Source organism: Triturus cristatus, chromosome 2_2 (assembly GCF_964204655.1).
Source record: "Triturus cristatus chromosome 2_2, aTriCri1.1, whole genome shotgun sequence".
Lineage (NCBI taxonomy): Eukaryota > Metazoa > Chordata > Amphibia > Caudata > Salamandridae > Triturus > Triturus cristatus.
The window spans coordinates 723,122,249-723,136,706 of NC_140582.1; positions in this window are offsets into that span (position 1 = coordinate 723,122,249).

Sequence of the window (14,458 nt, forward strand, 5' to 3'; positions counted from 1 at the left end):
ATTTTTATATTGAGAATTTTATATTTTGGGGTATTTAATAGAGTTGTTAAAATATGCTATTTGTTTGAAGTGAAGTACGCTCTCTGTAGTGTACCAGTGAATGTACTGGTACATTTGACCCCTTCTGAGTCCAAAGCTTTCCTTACTGTTTCCGCAACTGGAGTGGGAATAGTAAATTGAACCTTTCCTTAGTCTAACGCTTTCCCTACAGTTGCACTTACAGAGTGGGGATAGTAGTGGTGGTCGTATTGGTGGTGGTGGTATTGGTGGTATTGGTGGTGGAGATATTGGTGGTGGTGGTGGTATTGGTGGTGGTGGTGGTATTGGTGGTGGTGGTAGTGGTTGTGGTGGTGGTGATATTGGGGGTGGTATTGGTGGTGATGATATTGGGGTGGTATTAATATTGGTGGTGGTATTGGTATGGGCAGTGGTGGTATTGGTGGTGATGGTATTGGTAGTGGTATTGGTGGTGGTTTTGGTGGTTGTGGTGGTATTGGTGGTGGTGGTAATGGTGGTGCTGGTATTGGTAGTGGTGGTATTGGTGGTGGTGAAAAGGGGGTGGTATTGGTGGGGTGTTATTGGTGGTGGTGGTATTGGTGGTGTTAGTGGCAGTGGTGTTGGTGGTAGAGGTATTGGTGGTGGTGGCATTGGTATTGGTGCTGGTATTGGTGGCGGTGGAGGTATTGATGGTGGTGGTGGTGGTATTGGTGGCAGTGGTGGCGGTGGTATTGGTGGTGGTGGTATTGGTGGTATTGGTGGTGGAGATATTGGTGGTGGTGGTGGTATTGGTGGTGGTGGTGGTATTGGTGGTGGTGGTAGTGGTTGTGGTGGTGGTGATATTGGGGGTGGTATTGGTGATGATGATATTGGGGTGGTATTAATATTGGTGGTGGTATTGGTATGGGCAGTGGTGGTATTGGTTGTGGTGGTATTGGTAGAGGTATTGGTTGTGGTGGTATTGGTATTGGTGCTGGTATTGGTGGCGGTGGAGGTATTGATGGTGGTGGTGGTGGTATTGGTGGCAGTGGTGGCGGTGGTATTGGTGGTGGTGGTATTGCTGGTGGTGTTGTTGTTGTTAAAAAAAACGGATTTTGAAAACAACCCATCAGGTGGCTTAGTGCAGATGACGTGTAATACAGATGTGCTGTTGTCAGCTTCAGCCCATTAGCACATGATTATGTGCTACCTAGAATTCACATCTTAATTTGGGGGGCTTGAAACAGAAACAAGATAATGCTGGGTTAAAGTGAAAGAAAGAAGGCGCCCGTGTTATGGTGCGGCTCTGCTGCTTAAAAAAACACAAGTGAATTCAGCTGATAAGCTCATGTCGGGCCTGCAGTAAGAGAAACTCAATAAAGTAAATATTCCTTACAGTCTAAATAACAAGTCTAGTGTAACAACCGAAGTAAAGGGGCCAGTAGACATGATAGGTTACAAATGAAGGCAAGACAGTACTAAAGAGGGACTACCAAGCCTATGAACAAACCCGAAGGCAGCATTTACGAAAGAAAATGACACAAGCCAATGAAAAATATGGGAGGAGAGTGGGCCCAGCTTCGCTCCCTTACTCTACTGCAGCAGTCTCACAGAGCAAATAGCGCATGTGCGCTGTCGCTAGGCTCAACCTAATTACCTCTTATCCGAGCAGATCTGTACACAATATTTCTTACTATCTGCATACTATACCACCCTACTTTCATGACTGAACACATTTGTCTGGCGAAATAGTAGATCGAATGTCATATTAATTGGTAAGCTGCCACATTTACAAGTTCCAATAAATATACATTAAGGTTTTGGGGCCAGATGAATGACCCTTTTTTGCCGGCCACAAACAGGAGATCATCCCATTTGCAGCCACAAAAAAGAATAATAGCATGTATAAATGCTATTTTGTGAGTCACTGACTCGCAAAATAGCATTTGCGACTCTCGCTATTAGGAAGGGGCGTCCCTTCCTAATAATGAGTCCACATGCTATGTACTAATGTTTTGCGGCTACTGTTTACCACCTACTTCAAGTAGGTGGTAAACCACTCTGTGGACCCCTTTCCCTTTGTGAGTGTGTGGGTAAATATTTTTTAAGGGCAGGCACTGTTCCAAGTGACCACTCCCTGCCCTTAAAAAAATGAAACTGAAAAGTTCAATTTTTCTTTTTTAACTGTATCCCATTTTCCTTTAAGGAAAACTGGCTGTATTTACAAAAAAAAACCCAAAAATGGCTTAATTAAAAAAGCAGCCCCAGATGGGTACCATCCCTGTGAAGGCATGCAATTTGTGACCCCATTAGAAATCGCAAACAGTATCTCAGACACTGTTGTGTATTCCAATTAGCGAGTCACAAATTGTGAGTCACAAATGCGACGCCATTTGTAACTCGCTAATTGGGGGGGTCTTACATCTGTCCCTTGATGTATTGTACTGAATGAATAATTGTGATTATGCTCTGTACAAACTTTATATTTAATTGAGTAGAGAGTCAGCAGCAACCCTATTTTCGTATTTGTATACACTCAAAGATGGCAACGAATGGCAAACTATTTCCCCCGGTATTTTGCCCCTTGTTTATGATGTTACCAGTAAACATAAAATTATCTTTTGAACCAAACACGAGAAGGAGGCCACCCACTCGTGACCAAGGTGACTTGATTACCGAAACGCTTCGGACTGTATGCTGTCGTAGATGCACTTTGTAAATATGGATTAAATCTTCAAACAAGCAATACTTAAATGTGCATTTTTTTCTTTTTCCTTGTAGTCAGGACAAGAGTGTCTTGCATTAATCGAAGCTCACATTCATGCGAGCTCAGCTGCCAACAAGGCCGGGGGCTGCAGTGGGGAGATTGTGAACTGGAATAAATACATATATATAATTTTTCAAAAACAAAATTTTATAATCCATATTTCAATTTCTAATGGTGCTTAAATATACCAATATGATATATATGTATATATATATCCATCAGAAAGTTGCCTGTGACAGGAGTGACCAAACAAGAAGGTTGGTGTAAGCCAATTCTTTAATGGAGCGAGTAGAGGGAAAACAGCATATTGCCACGCAGATTATTCAGTCCTCCCCAACGCGTTTCGTGCCAGAGCGCACTTAATCATGGGTTCAGGGCTTTTGCTCAGTGCAGATACCGACAGTTCAACCAGGCACTGATTCAAATTTCTTATCTTCCGCCCAGGTGGGCGTGGCCACCCCTGTGGCCTCTGGTAGATATAGTGCCTTCGTTTCTCCTCTAATGAGTCGCCGTGTTTCACTGAATGTATTAAAAATAAAACCAAGTGGGTTTGCGTCGTACAGTTCTGCTGCAAACCCCCATTTCTCATCTCACGCCATGGGCTGATTCTTGTCTCCACGCAGCCTACGTCGATTGGCGCGGCTGCCGGACTGCACGAAGGCAGCTGGTCTTCTCCTACGGCTCAGGCGGGGCCGTTACACATCCATCAGAAAGTTGCCTGTGACAGGAGTGACCAAACAAGAAGGTAGGTGTAAGCCAATTCTTTAATGGAGCGAGTAGAGGGAAAACAGCATATTGCCACGCAGATTATTCAGTCCTCCCCAACGCGTTTCGTGCCAGAGCGCACTTAATCATGGGTTCAGGGCTTTTGCTCAGTGCAGACACCGACAGTTCAACCAGGCACTGATTCAAATTTCTTATCTTCCGCCCAGGTGGGCGTGGCCACCCCTGTGGCCTCTGGTAGATGTAGTGCCTTCGTTTCTCCTCTAATGAGTCGCCGTGTTTCACTGAATGTATTAAAAATAAAACCAAGTGGGTTTGCGTCGTACAGTTCTGCTGCAAACCCCCATTTCTCATCTCACGCCATGGGCTGATTCTTGTCTCCACGCAGCCTACGTCGATTGGCGCGGCTGCCGGACTGCACGAAGGCAGCTGGTCTTCTCCTACGGCTCAGGCGGGGCCGTTACACATCCATCAGAAAGTTGCCTGTGACAGGAGTGACCAAACAAGAAGGTAGGTGTAAGCCAATTCTTTAATGGAGCGAGTAGAGGGAAAACAGCACATTGCCACGCAGATTATTCAGTCCTCCCCAACGCGTTTCGTGCCAGAGCGCACTTAATCATGGGTTCAGGGCTTTTGCTCAGTGCAGACACCGACAGTTCAACCAGGCACTGATTCAAATTTCTTATCTTCCGCCCAGGTGGGCGTGGCCACCCCTGTGGCCTCTGGTAGATGTAGTGCCTTCGTTTCTCCTCTAATGAGTCGCCGTGTTTCACTGAATGTATTAAAAATAAAACCAAGTGGGTTTGCGTCGTACAGTTCTGCTGCAAACCCCCATTTCTCATCTCACGCCACGGGCTGATTCTTGTCTCCACGCAGCCTACGTCGATTGGCGCGGCTGCCGGACTGCACGAAGGCAGCTGGTCTTCTCCTACGGCTCAGGCGGGGCCGTTACACATCCATCAGAAAGTTGCCTGTGACAGGAGTGACCAAACAAGAAGGTAGGTGTAAGCCAATTCTTTAATGGAGCGAGTAGAGGGAAAACAGCATATTGCCACGCAGATTATTCAGTCCTCCCCAACGCGTTTCGTGCCAGAGCGCACTTAATCATGGGTTCAGGGCTTTTGCTCAGTGCAGACACCGACAGTTCAACCAGGCACTGATTCAAATTTCTTATCTTCCGCCCTGGTGGGCGTGGCCACCCCTGTGGCCTCTGGTAGATGTAGTGCCTTCGTTTCTCCTCTAATGAGTCACCGTGTTTCACTGAATGTATTAAAAATAAAACCAAGTGGGTTTGCGTCGTACAGTTCTGCTGCAAACCCCCATTTCTCATCTCACGCCATGGGCTGATTCTTGTCTCCACGCAGCCTACGTCGATTGGCGTGGCTGCCGGACTGCACGAAGGCAGCTGGTCTTCTCCTACGGCTCAGGCGGGGCCGTTACACATCCATCAGAAAGTTGCCTGTGACAGGAGTGACCAAACAAGAAGGTAGGTGTAAGCCAATTCTTTAATGGAGCGAGTAGAGGGAAAACAGCATATTGCCACGCAGATTATTTATTTTATTTATTTTTTTTTTTTTTTTTTTTTTATAAAGCGCATAGTCACCCGGAGGTATCCCAGCGCTAACAACCCTGATTCAACAAGTCTGAGGCCCGGGAGCTGAGAGCAAAAGAGAGGAAGGGCGAGAAGTCAAGCAGGGAGGGGGCATGGAAGCTAGGGAAAGAGATGAGTTTTTAGCAGCTTCCTGAAGTGCAGATATTGTGGTTCCAGACGTAAGTCATGGGGGAGTGAGTTCCAAAGGCGGGCAGCTTGTACCGAGAAGCGTCTTCCTCCTGATCGGGCTTTCCTGAATCTCGGGGTATTGATGAGGTTTTCTGCATTAGAACGGAGGGATCTAGTGGTAGTGTAAGGGGTGACAAAATTGGTGAGGATTGGGGGGCCTTGGTTGTGCAATGTTTTGTGTACCAGGAACAGGGCCTTGAATTTGACTCTCTCCCTTATGGGGAGCCAATGAAGAAGTTTGAGAGCGGGTTTAGCAGATGATCTGGCCGGGGTGTTTGTGATGATCCGGGCAGCAGTGTTCTGAACACTCTGCAATTTATTAAGGGTTGCTTCGGGAGCGCCCAGATAAATCACGTTACTGTAATCCAGTCTCGATATTATGAGACCTTGGATTAGCAGTTGTTGGGGTTTAGGGGGAAGAAGGGGCAGGACTTTCCTCAAAGATTCTAGAAGACCGAAGCAGGTCCCTGCTACCTTCTTTGCTTGCGGAGTAAATGAGAGATCGGAGTCGATCCATACTCCCAAGCTTTTCACCTCTATTTTTGGGTCAGGGAGGGGACCTAGACAGGCTGGCCAACTCTCCAGGGGGAGTGAGGTTCCTTTTGGGCCAAGTATAAGGACCTCCGTTTTTGTCCCGTTTAGTTTTAGGGCTGATCTATTCATCCAACGATGAACCTGCGTAAGACAGTTGAAGAGATCAGCTTTCTGTTGTTTGGGATGGGACAAAGACACCACTAGTTGTGTGTCGTCAGCATAGCTGACGACGCTCACTCCGAATGGGGTGATAACCTCCTCCAATGTGGACATATAGATATTAAATAATGTGGGGCTCAGGGAAGAGCCCTGAGGCACCCCACATTGGAGGGGCATTTCGGAGGAGCGGGCGTTCCTCTCCCAAATCTGATAGGACCGTTGGGCCAGGAAAGATGACAGCCAGGATAGGGCTGTACCTTCTACTCCAACCCTTGCCAGTCTTTCGATAAGGAGTTGATGGTCGACGGTATCGAACGCCGCGCTAAGGTCGAGGAGGATCACTGCCACTGATCCTCCCCCATCCAATAGCGCTCTGGCCTCCTCTACCGCTGCCAGGAGGGCGATGTCCGTGCCTTGCCCTGGTCGGAAGCCCGTCTGGGAACTTTTTAGTTTGTTATTGGCCTCTAGAAACTGCGAGAGTTTCCTGTTGACTAATTTTTCCGCGATCTTGCTGACTCCTGGGAGTAGGGAAATGGGCCTGTAGTTCGCCAGATTCTCAGGGTCGAGAGAAGGTTTCTTCAGTAGGGCTTTCACCACAGCTTTCTTCCAGCTCGAGGGTACGACTCCTTGTTGGAGTGAGGTATTAATCAAATGAGTAAGGGAGGGGATGATAGTGGGGGCTACCTCCTTAAGGATCCGAAGAGGAGCAGGGTCCCTAGGGGAGCCGCTCTTCATGGTGTTGAGCGTATTTCTCACCTCTTCTATTGTGACCTGGCCCCATGTGGACAGACAAGTGGACGATGTAGTGTATTGGGAGACAGTTTCGTCCCCTGGGCTCGAGGAAGGAATTGAGTCCAGAATAAGTCGAATTTTGTCATGGAAGAAGTTAGCCAATTTTTGGCATTTCTCCTGGTCTGCTTTAGGATCCGAAGGAGGTCCCAGTCCTTGTTCTGGGGGTTTTGAGAGCTCTTTAAGGATGGCGTATGCTTCCTTACTGGAGCATCCCGCTTTTTCTAATCTCTTCTGATAAAACGCGCTTTTGGTTTTGCGAATGGCGATTTTGTAGTTTAGAAGAGAAGTAGAGTAGGTGTTTTTATTGGTTCCTGATTTTTCACGTCTCCAAGCGCGTTCGGTTTTTTTACACTCTTGGCGCAGAGCTTTAAGCTCTGAAGTATACCATAAAGCGGGGGAAATTCTCTTGGGCTGTTTAAGGGTCGTGGTTTTCGGAAGCATCGTATCAAGGGACGAGGTGATCCAATCACAAAATTGTTTGTCAGCCGTGTTGGGGTCAAAGGAGAGCTCGGGAATGGAGTCTGCAAGAGAAGCAGCCCAATTCTCCGGAGACAATTTGCGCCATTGTCGGTCGGTAACCTGGGTTTTAGGGGTTAGGAGAGTAGGTTTGGGGATTTCCCAGGAAAAAGGGACCAGAAAATGGTCCGTCCATGGTAAAGTCACAGGTCGGTTGGTGGTCACCGCTGCAATATTGGTGAGAATAGGGTCCAGTAGCTGGCCCTTCTCATGGGTAGGCTCGTTGTTCACTAGATGTATCTTTAAAGATGTTAAGTCGTGTCTGATATCCGAGGCTACTCGGTCCGTGGGGTCTAGGAAGTGGAAATTCAGGTCACCTAGTATAAGGAAGTTGGAGGTGGAGGAAGCTAATTGTGATACAGATTCGAATATGGAATTGATAAAATTGCCTGGGGCTCCTGGGGGGCGATAGATCAATAGCCCTGCCAGGGAAAGGGATGAGGAGATTTGGATGGAGAATTGGCCGCTCTCGCAGTCCTCAATACCAGCGTTAACCATCCTACAGGTGAGTTGTTCCCTGTGAATTATAGCTACCCCGCCTCCTCTCCCTTTAGGTCTATTTAAAGCTTGGCAGAAGTATCCAGTGGGTAGGGCCGTGATGACGTCAGGGTCGGTGTTATCTGATAGCCATGTTTCCGTTAAAAACAGTAGGTCAAGATCCTGATTCTGAATCAAAAGGTTTACTTCGGTAGCATGTTTGGGGAGGGAACGGCAGTTAAGAAGTCCCAACTTCAAAGGGAGTGTGGAAGATTTCAGGGGGGGAGTCGGATTGCATCGAGGACAGAACGAGAAAGCATTACCTGCAGTGAGCGTGTGGTAGCAGGTAAGGAAGTTCTTAGGTCGAAGGGAGCGCAATGTATCTGCTGTATACGTCACTCGGTCCTGAGGGCCACCCGGCGGAGTAACGGGGCCTAGGGCCGTCCGGGGCCAGACGGGCCCAGACGGGCTTGCCTTTGGCGCGCCTTCGGCGCGCAAACGGCGCTCCCGCTGCGCTTCCTGTACTGGCACATATCTAGGTAAGGAAGAGGGCGTGGCCTGAAGGGGGGCGGAGTCAGCGCGCACACCTGGGATGCTGGCGGCAGCTGAGAAGCGCGAGGAAGGGCGTGGCAGCTCTCAATCAGCTGTGCGCCGAAGGCAGGGGAAGCGCTTGAGTGCGTGTGATTTAAAAGAACACAAGACAATAGTGACACCACACAAAAAGAACGAAGTTAGCAGTTTTTTTAAAAACAGAGCTATCCAAGAGTACCTCCAGCTCCCGGCTTCCGCCTCAGGACTGGGTCATAGGTTTTGTCTGAGATCGCCAGGAATCGGCGGTTTAAGTACAGGCAGCAGGGGGCGTGGCCTGAAGGGGGGCGGAGTCAGCGCGCACACCTGGGATGCTGGCGGCAGCTGAGAAGCGCGAGGAAGGGCGTGGCAGCTCTCAATCAGCTGTGCGCCGAAGGCAGGGGAAGCGCTTGAGTGCGTGTGATTTAAAAGAACACAAGACAATAGTGACACCACACAAAAAGAACGAAGTTAGCAGTTTTTTTAAAAACAGAGCTATCCAAGAGTACCTCCAGCTCCCGGCTTCCGCCTCAGGACTGGGTCATTCAGTCCTCCCCAACGCGTTTCGTGCCAGAGCGCACTTAATCATGGGTTCAGGGCTTTTGCTCAGTGCAGACACCGACAGTTCAACCAGGCACTGATTCAAATTTCTTATCTTCCGCCCAGGTGGGCGTGGCCACCCCTGTGGCCTCTGGTAGATGTAGTGCCTTCGTTTCTCCTCTAATGAGTCGCCGTGTTTCACTGAATGTATTAAAAATAAAACCAAGTGGGTTTGCGTCGTACAGTTCTGCTGCAAACCCCCATTTCTCATCTCACGCCATGGGCTGATTCTTGTCTCCACGCAGCCTACGTCGATTGGCGCGGCTGCCGGACTGCACGAAGGCAGCTGGTCTTCTCCTACGGCTCAGGCGGGGCCGTTACACATCCATCAGAAAGTTGCCTGTGACAGGAGTGACCAAACAAGAAGGTAGGTGTAAGCCAATTCTTTAATGGAGCGAGTAGAGGGAAAACAGCATATTGCCACGCAGATTATTCAGTCCTCCCCAACGCGTTTCGTGCCAGAGCGCACTTAATCATGGGTTCAGGGCTTTTGCTCAGTGCAGACACCGACAGTTCAACCAGGCACTGATTCAAATTTCTTATCTTCCGCCCAGGTGGGCGTGGCCACCCCTGTGGCCTCTGGTAGATGTAGTGCCTTCGTTTCTCCTCTAATGAGTCGCCGTGTTTCACTGAATGTATTAAAAATAAAACCAAGTGGGTTTGCGTCGTACAGTTCTGCTGCAAATCCCCATTTCTCATCTCACGCCATGGGCTGATTCTTGTCTCCACGCAGCCTACGTCGATTGGCGCGGCTGCCGGACTGCACGAAGGCAGCTGGTCTTCTCCTACGGCTCAGGCGGGGCCGTTACACATCCATCAGAAAGTTGCCTGTGACAGGAGTGACCAAACAAGAAGGTAGGTGTAAGCCAATTCTTTAATGGAGCGAGTAGAGGGAAAACAGCATATTGCCACGCAGATTATTCAGTCCTCCCCAACGCGTTTCGTGCCAGAGCGCACTTAATCATGGGTTCAGGGCTTTTGCTCAGTGCAGACACCGACAGTTCAACCAGGCACTGATTCAAATTTCTTATCTTCCGCCCAGGTGGGCGTGGCCACCCCTGTGGCCTCTGGTAGATGTAGTGCCTTCGTTTCTCCTCTAATGAGTCGCCGTGTTTCACTGAATGTATTAAAAATAAAACCAAGTGGGTTTGCGTCGTACAGTTCTGCTGCAAACCCCCATTTCTCATCTCACGCCATGGGCTGATTCTTGTCTCCACGCAGCCTACGTCGATTGGCGCGGCTGCCGGACTGCACGAAGGCAGCTGGTCTTCTCCTACGGCTCAGGCGGGGCCGTTACACATCCATCAGAAAGTTGCCTGTGACAGGAGTGACCAAACAAGAAGGTAGGTGTAAGCCAATACTTTAATGGAGCGAGTAGAGGGAAAACAGCATATTGCCACGCAGATTATTCAGTCCTCCCCAACGCGTATATATATATATATTCACAGAAAAAACATGGGTTTCACACACGTTATAGTTAGGAATTAGCATTTTAAAAACCTTGCAAATTCACTGAAAAACCATAGGTTTCACACATGTTATAGTTAGCTGGACATTTCGCTCGTACAAAACCATTGAAATTCCCACGTTATAGTTAGTTCAGCTAACTATAACTCGCACGCCCGCAATCCACTGCTGATGACGTCACATATTACATCACTCATGACATGGTCAGTGACATCACTCATGACATCACTGATGACATCTCAAATGACATCACTGAAGACGTCATTCATTGAGTATGTGTTTCTGAACAATTTTAATATGTTTAATATATATTGTGAAAGGCCTGTTGAAGAATGAGTGGGTGTACAAGTGTGTAAATGGATGATTTTCTGAGAAGCGTAACTGACTATATAACTGAGTCGTTTAACTGTATCTTACTGCAGACTAATGACTAAACTGTGTAAATGTCTGTATGTGTCTGTGTGTAGGTGTAGAAGTGGCGGCATGGTTTTGTGAATACGTATATAAGTGTCTATATGAGATATTGATTGCTTGTCTCAGTATCTGTATGGGTTGTTGAGTGTTTGTGTGGGTAGGCTGTGTGTGACTCTATGCATATATGTGTGAGTGGGTGATTCAATGGGTGCATGGTTTTAAAAGTGCAACTATGATGGACTGTATGGTTGGGTGAGTGTATGTATGGCTGTGTTAGGGATTGAATGTATATCTCAGTGGTACATTTGTGACTAACTACATATGTGAAAGACAGTATATATGCGTGTAAGAGTATATAAGTGGGTAGATGTGAGAGTGTGTGATTGTGAGAGTGACTGTATGGATGAGTGTGTGCTTGTATCAATGATTATAATAGAGTAGAAGAATGTGATACTATTTTTACGAGTAACTGAACTTCAGTGTGTATAAACATATAGGTGAGTAAATGGGAGTGTAATTATTTGCATGACTGAGTAGGTGTGAGTGTATCTTTATGGATCATTGGTAGTGTATGAGTGTCTATATAGGTGTATAAATTAATATGATAGTTTTGTATTGAGTGAGTGTAAGTATGAGTGACTTTCCAGGTGAGCGTGTGGAAGTGTATGAAGACCGAAAAGTTAATAAGTAGATATGCAGTTATTGGTATTGCAGTATATATGGTTTTGAGAATGGAACTCTTAAATTTTGAGTCGGTGTATCAAAGGTTATATTAGGGTGTGAGAAAATGTGTTAATTTATCAGATGTGTGACGTCTTCAGTGACGTCTTCAGTGATGTCATTTGAGATGTCATCAGTGATGTCATGAATGATGTCACTGACCATGTCATGAGTGATGTAATATGTGACGTCATCAGCAGTGGATTGCGGGCGCGCGAGTTATAGTTAGCTGAACTAACTATAACGTGGGAATTTCAATGGTTTTGTACGAGCGAAATGTCCAGCTAACTATAACATGTGTGAAACCTATGGTTTTTTCAGTGAATTTGCAAGGTTTTTAAAATGCTTATTCCTAACTATAACGTGTGTGAAACCCATGGTTTTTTCTGTGAATTTGTATGGTTTTTTAAATGCTAATTCTTATATTTAACGTGTGTGAAACATTTTTTTTTTTTTTCTTAAAGGATTTTTTTTTTTTCTTTTTCCCCATTTAAACACTATGCTAAAATGTTATGCATTCTGTAATATATAAAGTTTAAACTTTTTTTGAAAATAAGGTAAGATATAATTCTATAATATAGTGAAATTGTTTTTTAAAAAAAAAAAAAAAAATTTTACCCTGCGCGTACGGTAAGCTTACCGTAAGCGCACGTTTCGCTTTATGTCCGTAATTTTTTTACTCTGTTTGCGTATGGTTACGCAATTTGCGTTGGCGTGCGTACATCGTACGCGACGCGTAAGCGCATGCTTGACACGCGCACGCGCGCGCGCACGTTACGCGGAAGTGTTCGAGCGTAACTGTAATGCGCATGCGCGCGTGCCCGTGTCTTTCGTACGCGCATGCGCACTTTTACCGTACGCGCACGGTAAGCTTAACGTGCGCGTACGGTTGATCATGTGATCAAGAAATAACACTTTTGATTGGTTTAAACTAGTTTCATTTCTAGAACCTTCCTACAACACACCCATTCCCCTCATTACTGCTTGTGACCCCTTAGGAGAAGGACCTGAATTGTCTTTGTGATACGATGGCAGAACAGCAGTCCTCTTCTGAGAGTGAGCCTGGTAGCAGCATCATCAGAGAGAGAAGGAGGAAAAAGGTAAATGCTCCTTTAGTCACCTGCTCACTTTGTGAGCGTGTCTTATCTAGAGGGAATCCAAGGAAGAAGTATTCCTTTGGAAATCACTCTATGGTTAGACACATTAAGGATAAACATCCTAGGACTTATGCTCGACATACTGGAGAAACATCTCCAGTAAGTCATCCGAGCACACCTGCAGAAGCTCAGCCGAGTACATCTTCGGCAGCTCAGCTGAGCCCTTCCTCTGCGGTGGGAGCATCACCCTCTTCTGCTCCTCTGGATATAAACCCTCGTTTTGGTAGGGTTGCAATGAGGTGCACAAGATGTCATGGCCTAATTGTTCATGCGGAGACCAGTGTTTCTCTCATAAACAATAGGATAGACCAGCACATCTGTGGTCCTTGTTAGTATTCCCATTCTTTCTTTCCTCTTTCCCTTTATGAACACAACGGTTCTTTTAAGAACCAACCTTACCTCTCAACTTTTTTAAAAAAATTTTTAATCACTTTTTTTTTTTTTTTTTACCGTACGCGTACGGTACGCGCATTTTTTTTTTAAATCAAAAATTTTTTAATCACCCTCCAAGGTTCTTGAGAGACTACTACAGAAATGAGAAAAACATTGAGAATAGTATTGAAAAAAAGTGAGCATTAAAGAAAATGTGTGATAATACCAGAAATTTCACACTTACCTGCCAATAAAAATAAGTTAATTAAAAATAAGTGATTTATTTAACTTTCTATAAAGAAGTTTATTTTTCATATTTTTTCTTTCTCAATCTGTTAAAAAAGAAAAAAGTATTATTATTTAACAAAACATTTTAGAAAACAGTGCACATATTTTCATATTTCCACAAACATTTTTTTTACCCTTTTTTTGCTGTTTTCAGAATATATTGCATTTTACTGTAAATCTTAAAAGCAATTGCATTCATCACTTAACAGCGGGCAAAAAAATTAACAATCTGAAAGATTGTTTAAAAAAAGCCCAGAATCTCTTCTCACTAAAACGTACCGTAATAGAAATGTATCTTTTGCAATAAAAATCTAACCTAAAAACAATAACTAATTCCAATAAATATCGTCTGAAAATTCTGTTGCATAAGCATAATCACCAAAATAATTTGTATCAAAGAAGTCCACAATGCAAATTATTACCTTTCCTTTAGGCCAAATGGTAATTTTGAAAGAATTTTTTGATGACATTTCCAATGGTAATCAAATTGCAATAATGTTTTGTACAGATGTTGGAATTCCTATCTAAAATTTTGGTTTCAGAAGAATTAAATAGGAATTTGCTAAATCAAAAGGCAAACGTTGCTTGAAAAGCAATTGAGAATCATTACACAGTGTCCAGCCTTTTTCACATTTAAGAAAAACTGTGTAATGACTAGGGGTGGGCGGAATTTGCGAAATTAACTTTCGCAAATTATCGCGAAAATGTTTAAAATTATCGCAAACAAGCGGAAATATCGCAAAGATGCGGAAGTTTTTTTCCGGCATGTTAGCGAGATTTTCTGCATGGTTGCGGGTCGCCAACTTACCCATGTGGTTGCTTGCGGGCGCGGCCATCTTGTTTTGAGTTGTTCTCGCGGTGCATGATCGCGAGAAGAAAGACGTGATCGCGCGACGCATGACGTCACTGCGGGCGCGAACTGTCGCGAGACAGCGCAAATGGCTAAAAACAATACAACATCTCATGGAGAAGGCGACCGGATCAAGAAAACTTGTCGGCGAACGCAGGGATTCAGGTAAGGCGATCGCACGCGCGCGAGAATGTATTATTTTACAGCGCGAGCAAGAAACAAATTATCGCCAAGCTGCGGAAACCGGAATTTTTGACATTTTCGCGCTCTCCGCGGAACGCGAAAATGTCAAATTATCG